Below are 9,142 nucleotides of genomic sequence, written 5' to 3'. Positions count from 1 at the left end.
TTCTATCAACGGCTTAACTTGGCACAACAAAACACAAAACTAAGATAAGGAGAGGTTGCTACAGTAGTAAACAACTTCCAAGACACAAAATAAAAACAAAGTACTGTAGGTAAAAACATGGGTTGTCTCCCATAAGCGCTTTTCTTTAACGCCTTTCAGCTAGGCGCAGAAAGTGTGTATCAAGTATTATCAAAGGGTGGTGCATTTTCAGCGGGGTGCGGAGTGTTCTCAACTATGCATATTATCTTTTCTATGTGAGTTTCAGAGGCTCCCTTTTCATTAGTCTTGGGCTTGCTACTCTCATCAAATAAATCTTCAGGAACAATCCAATCAAAATTCTTTTCTAGTGCCTCACACATTCCCAAGAGCTTGCAAGGTATTGATGTTTTAATATCCCCCTCATAATTAACTTTATTAGTGTACTTTTGTCTATCCTTTTCCATCTTCTCAAGGATACTGGCAAAGTTGGTATAAGAACCTAGCATATTATATTTAGTGAAAACTTTTCTAGCTTCTCTCGCTATTCCCCCAAATTCTTTAAGAAGGGTTTCTAATACAAAATCTTTCTTTTCTCCTTCTTCCATATCACTGAGTGTAAGAAACATATGTTGAATCACAGGATTAAGATTAACAAATCTAGCTTCTAATGCGTGTACTAAAGAAGCAACAACAATTTCATAAGTGGGGGCAAGTTCTGCCAAGTGTCTATCTTCAAAATCTTCGACCGTACTAATATGAGTGAAAAAATCTTCTATATTGTCTTTCCCAAGGATAGACCCTCGAACCGGTACATCTTTAAGAACAAACTTAGGAGGAAACATTATGAAATAAGTAAAGTAAATGCAAGTAACTAATATTTTTGTGTTTTTGATATAGCAAACAAGATAGCAAATAAAGTAAAACTAGCAACTAATTTTTTTGTATTTTGATTTAGTGCAGCAAACAAAGTAGTAAATAAAACTAAGCAAGACAAAAACAAAGTAAAGAGATTGAGAAGTGGAGACTCCCCTTGCAGCGTGTCTTGATCTCCCCGGCAACGGCGCCAGAAAAAGAGCTTGATGGCGTGTAACTCACACGTTCGTTGGGAACCCCAAGAGAAAGGTATGATGCGCACAGCAGCAAGTTTTCCCTCAGAAAGAAACCAAGGTTTATCGAACCAGGAGGAGCCAAGAAGCACGTTGAAGGTTGATGGCGGCGGGATGTAGTGCGACGCAACACCAGGGATTCCGGCGCCAACGTGGAACCTGCACAACACAACCAAAGTACTTTACCCCAACGAAACCGTGAGGTTGTCAATCTCACCGGCTTGCTGTAACAAAGGATTAACCGTATTGTGTGGAAGATGATTGTTTGCAGAAAATAGTAGAACAAGTATTGCAGTAGATTGTATTTCAGTAAAGAGAATTGGACCGGGGTCCACAGTTCACTAGAGGTGTCTCTCCCATAAGACGAACAGCATGTTGGGTGAACAAATTACAGTTGGGCAATTGACAAATAAAGAGGGCATGACCATGCACATACATATCATGATGAGTATAGTGAGATTTAATTGGGCATTACGACAAAGTACATAGACCGCCATCCAACTGCATCTATGCCTAAAAAGTCCACCTTCAGGTTATCATCCGAACCCCCTCCAGTATTAAGTTGCTAACAACAGACAATTGCATTAAGTATTGCGCGTAATGTAACTAGTGACTACATCCTTGAACATAGCACTAATGTTTTATCCCTAGTGGCAACAGCACATCCATAACCTTAGAGGTTCTTGTCACCCCTCCAGATTCACGGAGACATGAACCCACTATCGAGCATAAATACTTGTGGTGACCCGGCATACCACTGCATGGTGTAGTATGCAAGTCTGATATAACACCAATGAAACACCGTTCCACTAGTATTATATCGCTCAGAGTGGTACAACAGAAACATATGCGGGTCCAAGGCATGTCTATAGAATTACATACAGACTCTGTTACAAAAGATCAGCACCGCCTCCTACTTTACAATGAGGTAAAACTGCAAATAAACTCCAGAAGAACGACTCGTAGTCTAATTCTATCACGAACTCTATTTGTAGAGTATTTGACTAGCTATAGGGGCTATGAATAGATTCTAGCTAAATAGGAGCTAGGTTTAGGAAGCTAGTTCCATTCTATGTCTAGTCTAGGTTTTATACTTGTTGAAGGTGGTGTTTGACTCTTCTGACAGGTTCCTGTCCCTTGAAGTAGTTGTTGACTCCTCGGTCTTCGAGTTGCACTGTAGATCCTCCATCGTGGCCTCCATATCTAAGCAGGGGATTTAAGAGTGGGATGAGTACGAGCGTACTCAACAAGTTCATTATAGGAAAGAGGTGTTTAATGCACTAGCTACAGCATTAGACCAGAAAGTCTAATACCAATGCAAGTTTTCATAACCATTTCTTCAAAAGGTTGCTTTTATTCAGAAGAACTATGTCCGTCAGCCTTCACCGGTTTACTAGAACTTCATGGAGCTCCTTTCCGGCCGCGTTCGCGATTCCATATCCCGAACGAGGAGTGACAGGTCACGGTTCTTTACACTCTGCAGAGGTGTGTTGCTTTACCCATAAGAGATCTTAACCTTGGTGCCAACCGAGTCATGTTCTCGTCCACACTTCCTTTGGTGTGAGGCCCGGTATAAGGTCATAGCCAATCATATTCCTCCGCTGCCTCATACACCCACCCGTTGTTGCAAACTCCGACCCTGGGTCCTCGTCGGTCCACTTACACCCCTTAGGGACGGACCCCGACCACGACAACAATTCAGGTCTCTACCATGAACTCCTTCGGCGGTACCGCAACCCATCATAGACCGCAATTACCGTGGGGACTTTATCGGGACCCCCACCCTACCACTTGTCCTCTCTTGGATCAAGGGTACCACTTGTCCTCTCTTGGATCAAGGGTCTACGGTAAAGCGCATCCGTTGATGTACAAGAGGTGGAAATACAATTGACTATTCTGTCCCACTCCAGATCTTATGGTTAACACGGGTATTACGGCACAAGAATCACTGGCGACATTTGTTGTTTAATCCTAGATGGATATAAACCCTTGCAATGGAACCTCCACCATATCAACACAATCCATGGTTCCATTGCCCACCACATAGTCATATTCATAGTTATGAAAATAGTGGTTTTGGTTTTTTATGCAATAGTGATAATCATAGTACTTTGCAAGTAATTTGATAAAGATACTCAAATGACATGAGCAAGTGATGAACTTGCCTTTCTTGACTGCAAGATTATGCAGGCAAGGTCTTCGATAGGCATTAACTCCAAATTCTGAAATAGCATCATCGTACGGTAAGGACGATGTTTAAAAGATTGGTAAGGATGCAATAATGCATAAGTATGAGATGCAATCGTTCTAAGAGTGACCTAACCCCGATGATTTAGGATTAGTGAGTTGATATGATTGGTTTAGGGTGTGTTGCACTTTTAGAGTGATTCACAAACAAGAATCTTATTAGAGTTGTGTTTAGCTTGGTATAGAAATTGGAAATGAATACTATTCAATCAAGGATAAACACTTAAAGTCTACACATAGCCAAGGCTATGGCTTAGGTATATGGTGTATAAAATTTATCATATAAGAGGACAATATTAGTGAGTGGTATCAACTTAGTTGAGTTGAATTAGGTATGATGGCTAATGATTATTAGGTTTGGTACCATGCTTCTAATGGTACAATATTGGATGATATAACTAACGAGGCATGCCCAATTTCTTGTATAAGATCAAATTGGTAGTGTAGGATGAATGTTTTACCTAAACAATATAAGTAACACATGATCTAATATTGACCTCCTACTTAAGGTCCGATCATAAAGGTCCTAACATGGTTATGCATAGTAAATCAAACAATTCCATTCAAAGATGTATAAGAGTATGATATCAAGTGTTGTTAGAGTTTTTGTATTTTTATATATGAGTGCGAACTCATTTTATTGATTTTAGAAAAATAGTGTTTTAACAACACATATTATATTTAGGTTTCAAGGAATAACTATTAAGGTTAGATTTTATTATATTATTAAAATTACATATTGAGTTTATTACATGAATTATACATCTAAAGTTGAAATAATATTTCCAACCTTTGGAAATTCAAATAAAGATTTTGAATGATTATTAAATATTATTTTAGGAATTAAAAAGTAATTAGAATTGAATTCAGAACCTTTAGGGCCTTATAGTTAACTTGATTTAAATGTAACATTTGCTACGTGAATAATTTTCATGACATTTTTAGATTAAACACAAAATTATATTTCTTGTCAAGTATTTTTATTTAACCTAAGCACATATAAATGCCCTAATGTAAGTATGCCACTTATTCTAATTTGATTATCTTAGATAGGAACACATCGAATACATTTAGTAGATTAGTTATTATAATTTGGCTCAATTAGCACACAGGCACTAGCCTAACGGGTTGGTTCAAACCCAAAAATACACACGAACTCAACACAGCCACGCACGCTGGGCTGGACCGACACCAGCACACGCACGCTCCTCTGCCTCTCGATTCCCCTTCTCCTTCTCACGCGATGCAGCGGCCGTGGCTGCTGGGTACACTCCGGCCGATACCGGCCGCCTCCGGCGCTGCTGCCAGACGCCGCAGCTCCGCCCTGGCATCCTCTCCTATTTCCCGGCACCGCGACGCTCCCTTGCTCTCTCACGCATACGAGCACCGGCGACGCTGCGCTCCGCCGCTTTTCTTCGGCTGCCTCCGGCCTGCTCTGGCGCCGGCGAGATGTTTTTCGGGCTCCCCTCGACGTCCTCTACCTCTCTGTCCCACTCGATTTGATTTTCCAGCTCTACCTCCTCCGTCCCCAAACCTAGAAACCCTAGTGGTCGCTGGTCGGTTTGGCCGTCGCCGGCCAACCTCCACGTCGTTGCTAGTCGCTGCTAGTCGCTATTGTTGTCCGGTGAGGCTTCGCCCTCACACGACGCCTCGATGCCGACATGCTCCTGCTCACGCTCAGCGCTCCCTAGCGTGGATCCGCCGCCATATTCTCCCGGTCGTTGATGGCTGACCGGCGGGGCTCCACCATATAAGCGCCGCCACCACGCCCCCAAGCGCCTCCACACGCGCTCGGCCGAACCCTAGGTTCGCCGGTGTGATGCTGCAAGTCGCTGCTGCTCCCCATTGGCGACCCGCCTCCTCGTCGACCACGAGCCCCAGCTCGAGCTCGCCATCTCGGTGGTGTCTGGTGGTTAGGCGTGCCGTTCCTAGCGCTGTGTTGTGCTGTGCTGTTGCGACTACTTCATCCTCGACGCCGGTCGAATGACGTCGCGGGCGCAACCCCAACGTCAACTATTGCACCTACTTCGCTACTTTAATCACTGTGAGCTCAATCTCTGCCCTCTCTATACTGCCATGACTATAATTTGGTGGCTATGTTAATGTGTGTGATGTGTATGAGCTCATGGTCATCTGGATGCGCTGGTGCTTATAGTAGTCTAATAGAGACTGCTTAAAATTGTTGATCTATGGTACTATGCAATGCACAAGTTTGGATGATTTATTCATCCAAAGCAGGTGTGTTTTGCAGATATGCTATTCCTGATGAAACTGAACTTTAGCACCTCAGTTCACTGAGAGTTTGTAGTTGCAAGATACTAAAGGATTAATTACTAGGTGCTAGTTGTTGCTGATGTATGATGGATTTACAGGATAGTTTCCTTGTGTGCTTATTGACATACATAATATTATTTTGCTTTGGAAGTAAATGATTAAGTGATGATTAGGTTATGAATATGCATGCTTGAACACTTTTTAGTATATGAAAAGTGTTGGTATGTATACTTTGGACAGATATGATGCTTATAGTTATAAATGGTTACCCTATTTGATGGCTGGCTTGAGCTAGCTATGCTGGAATATATATATTTGGATAAGAACGTATATATGCTTGCTTATCCAGATTATTGGTGATAGTTTTCTAAAGTTGGTCATTACTTTTTTTATTCCGGGGAATTACTTTAGTTGTTATATAAAACTGAGCTCAATTGGAGCACAGCTAAAGTAAAGGATATTGTTGTTGTGCTTATGGTTTCAACTTATAATGTCCATATAAATTGGTGGTCCTCATATTATCTTGTAGATGCTATTTGATGTATTATAAGTGGATGAGAAGTGTTTAATTTTTAGCTACTGCTAGTACAATGAGGATGATCTGATGGATTATCTGATCATGTTTAGTGTGGTACAACAAATAAATGTGTGTGTTGTACAAAGTGGATGCTTGGACAGTTTACTGGACATGATTATTTGCTGGTTTCCTCTCATGGCCTAACTGCCCTCTCAGTATATATTTAGGGTACGAGCTGCTGGTTCTACCATGGATCACCAGCTCAGCTGGCTGATCAAGCTCCCCTCTCTGCTGCATATTTCTTTCTCTATATTACTGATAAGAACAGATGTTGAGCTTGATATCTTGGCCTAGCCTATGATGCAAAGGCTGAGGCACTACCTTTTGATAAGAACAGATATACTATTTATGGTTTTATAAGATTCTCTGTGATGAACTGGGCATAGCACTTCTATGCCAGATCTGAGAGAAATCCATCTCTCATATCCTCCTAGACAGAGTCTAGTTGAAGGGTAGATAGATGGGAGTGTTGTATATTCCTCATTTATTTCCCCTGATTCTAGTTGTGCAAGCTAATATGCTGAGATGCTTATATGAGATCGATGGATCAACCTGCTGTTGGAGAGTTTGGCCTTCTGGACTGTTGATTAATCTTCTTGTAACATTCCTTCTCCTCATTGTGGTTATCCTCCACCTCCTCGCTGCTTGATCTATTTCCTAAGATTTAGATGTGGTTCTTAGTGGTTGTCCTGGTGTTTTTTCTAATGGATCAGTACATGTTCTTTCTAGTATCTGATGGAGAGATGACTGCTAAATGGACTGTTGGTGCGGCTGGTTTGGTGTGGTTTGCAAGGAAATCTGCTATTGCTACTACCAGGTGGTTTTTATACTGATGTGATATCTACCGTGGGGATGACAACACATAGATTGCATGTGTGTGTGTGAGCTGCTAGGTAGGTTGCTCCCTCTCCATGAGCAGGTTGCAAACTTGACTTTGTTTGCCTCATTTGCAAGGCACGGCTCAACCTTGTACTTATCCCCTGTTGGACTTTATTTAAGATACAGCCAAGTGTATATCTCTTATTGGTCTTCTGTGACTAAATGGATTCAACTGATGAGCTTAAATATTGATAGCTCAAGTATTAATTACACTTTGCTTAATTAGCAATTGACTTTGCATTAAGTGCTTAGGATCATTTTGACCCTTCCATGTCAAACATGATCCAATTAAATAAGATGGTGAGCTTTATGATTTGTAGCTAGATTAGAGGGAATAAAAATTGTTGCCTTGCTGCCTCAAGTAGTGAATCAATTATTGTTGCCTTTTGATATGGATCAAGTAGTGTTGCTTTAGTCCACTGTTGTCTTTATTCCATGTTGCCTCATGATCCAAGATTTACTCAACTATGCTTGGTTGATCCATATGTTGTCGAAATATGATTAAATCCCTCTAATCACTATTTGGGGATTAGGACAAGTTCCTAGTTCTCATTAGCTAGTCTCCGATATTAAAAATGTCTCCCAAATATGGAGACAAACATTTTAATATTAACCCAATGTTATTTCTCTTTTGCCTTTGCTTTCTTTCTCTTTTGCAGGAAAAGAATAAGAAGATTGGGAGAGATTTGGAAGATGAAGATTTAGTTTAGGATTTCCTCTTTATTACTTTTGTAATCTTCTATTTCTTTTGGAGCTTGTATATGATTGAATTATGATAATTGTAATAAGGTTTAAATTATCCATCTATTTTTAATTATCAAATGTGTTAACTTTTACATATTGTATTTCATATTATAGTTTGGAATTCAAATTTTCATTCAAATTTTCAATCAATTTCTCATTTGAATTCATATTACCATATTTGATTTGGATTCAAGTTTGTTCTCCCCAAAACAAATGAATTCACAAAGGTCATGTCGAAATTTGTCGCACCCACATCGATGACTAACTCAATTCCATCGATGTAAGAGAAACCTCGATCACTTTGATGGTTTTAAACAAAAGCGCGAAAATTCCCCGGATTTTCTATGCATGAATGCAATGCACACATCTGTTTCCTCTATTTTTTGTAACCCCAATATCTGGGATATTACAGTCTCTACCCCTTAAACTAAACTTCGTCCTCGAAGTTTGATCTCTCTCACGTTTCGGAGTGTGGTTCTGACTTGTGCAGACTACGACCTCTCTTGAACTTTGTGATGATCTCACTAGATATAATTGAATATATCACTTGTCCAGATTCTTCCTGGAATCCAATAGTGTCTGTCTCTGGATCATGGCTTCTTACTTCAATTCCATGATTTCTTTCAATATCATAATCTTGTTTCCTTTCTCATTGAAGATTCAATGATTGGGACTTCTTCTGGTGTTGCTTGTCTTAACTGAGGACTAATTTGATAACCTACTCCTAGTTGGTAAAATAGGTCTTTGTTTTCCCTTACTACCAAAACTATAATAATGGTACTTAGTAAGGTACTTAACATGGAATCGTCTTAATGATTTATTTCCCTAAGAATGGATCATTTAGTCTATCCAGTCATGGTTTATAGTTGATACTTATAACTATTTTGTGTTCTTTAGGTTCCATGAAAGGAATCTTTCAAATAGACTTTTGTTTTGGTATGGTCAATCTACTTCAGTCTTTGGCCTTTTTGAACTGTATTTGGTCTATGGTATTTCCTTCATCCAACTTCATTATCCTTATTTTACTTGAGCTTTCGTACTTCTGATTAAATATTACTCACCTTTTCAATTTATATTCCACTTCTTACTTCCTCGAGGTATAAACCTCGGCTTCTGGTCTGACATACTTCTGAAAGTAGTGTTCAACAATCTTATGAAAATAAGATCGAACTTCCTCTCAGTTCAGACCTTCTGCTTCGATCTAGCTTAAAGTATTGAGTACTTGTATATCCAACTCAATCTTTACTCTACCCCTTAGAATTTTCTTATGGTCTTCAACTCCTTTTCTTCCAACCATTGGACTTATGATTAGAATATTGGTCTAGGTTCTAGTTTA

General features: G+C 39.9%; 1 long non-coding RNA gene across 1 annotated transcript; it reads left to right on the top strand.

Moving 5' to 3' along the window:
- The first annotated feature begins 4,434 nt into the window (after nucleotides 1-4,434).
- On the top strand, nucleotides 4,435-7,898 carry LOC139833023 (uncharacterized). Its single transcript, XR_011748008.1, has 2 exons — nucleotides 4,435-5,376; nucleotides 6,913-7,898. It is a non-coding gene; the product is annotated as an uncharacterized lncRNA (long non-coding RNA).
- The last annotated feature ends 1,244 nt before the right edge of the window (nucleotides 7,899-9,142 follow it).

This window comes from Lolium perenne, chromosome 7, assembly GCF_019359855.2.
Source record: "Lolium perenne isolate Kyuss_39 chromosome 7, Kyuss_2.0, whole genome shotgun sequence".
Taxonomy (NCBI): Eukaryota; Viridiplantae; Streptophyta; class Magnoliopsida; order Poales; family Poaceae; genus Lolium; species Lolium perenne.
This window is presented reverse-complemented; position numbering and strand designations above follow the sequence as displayed.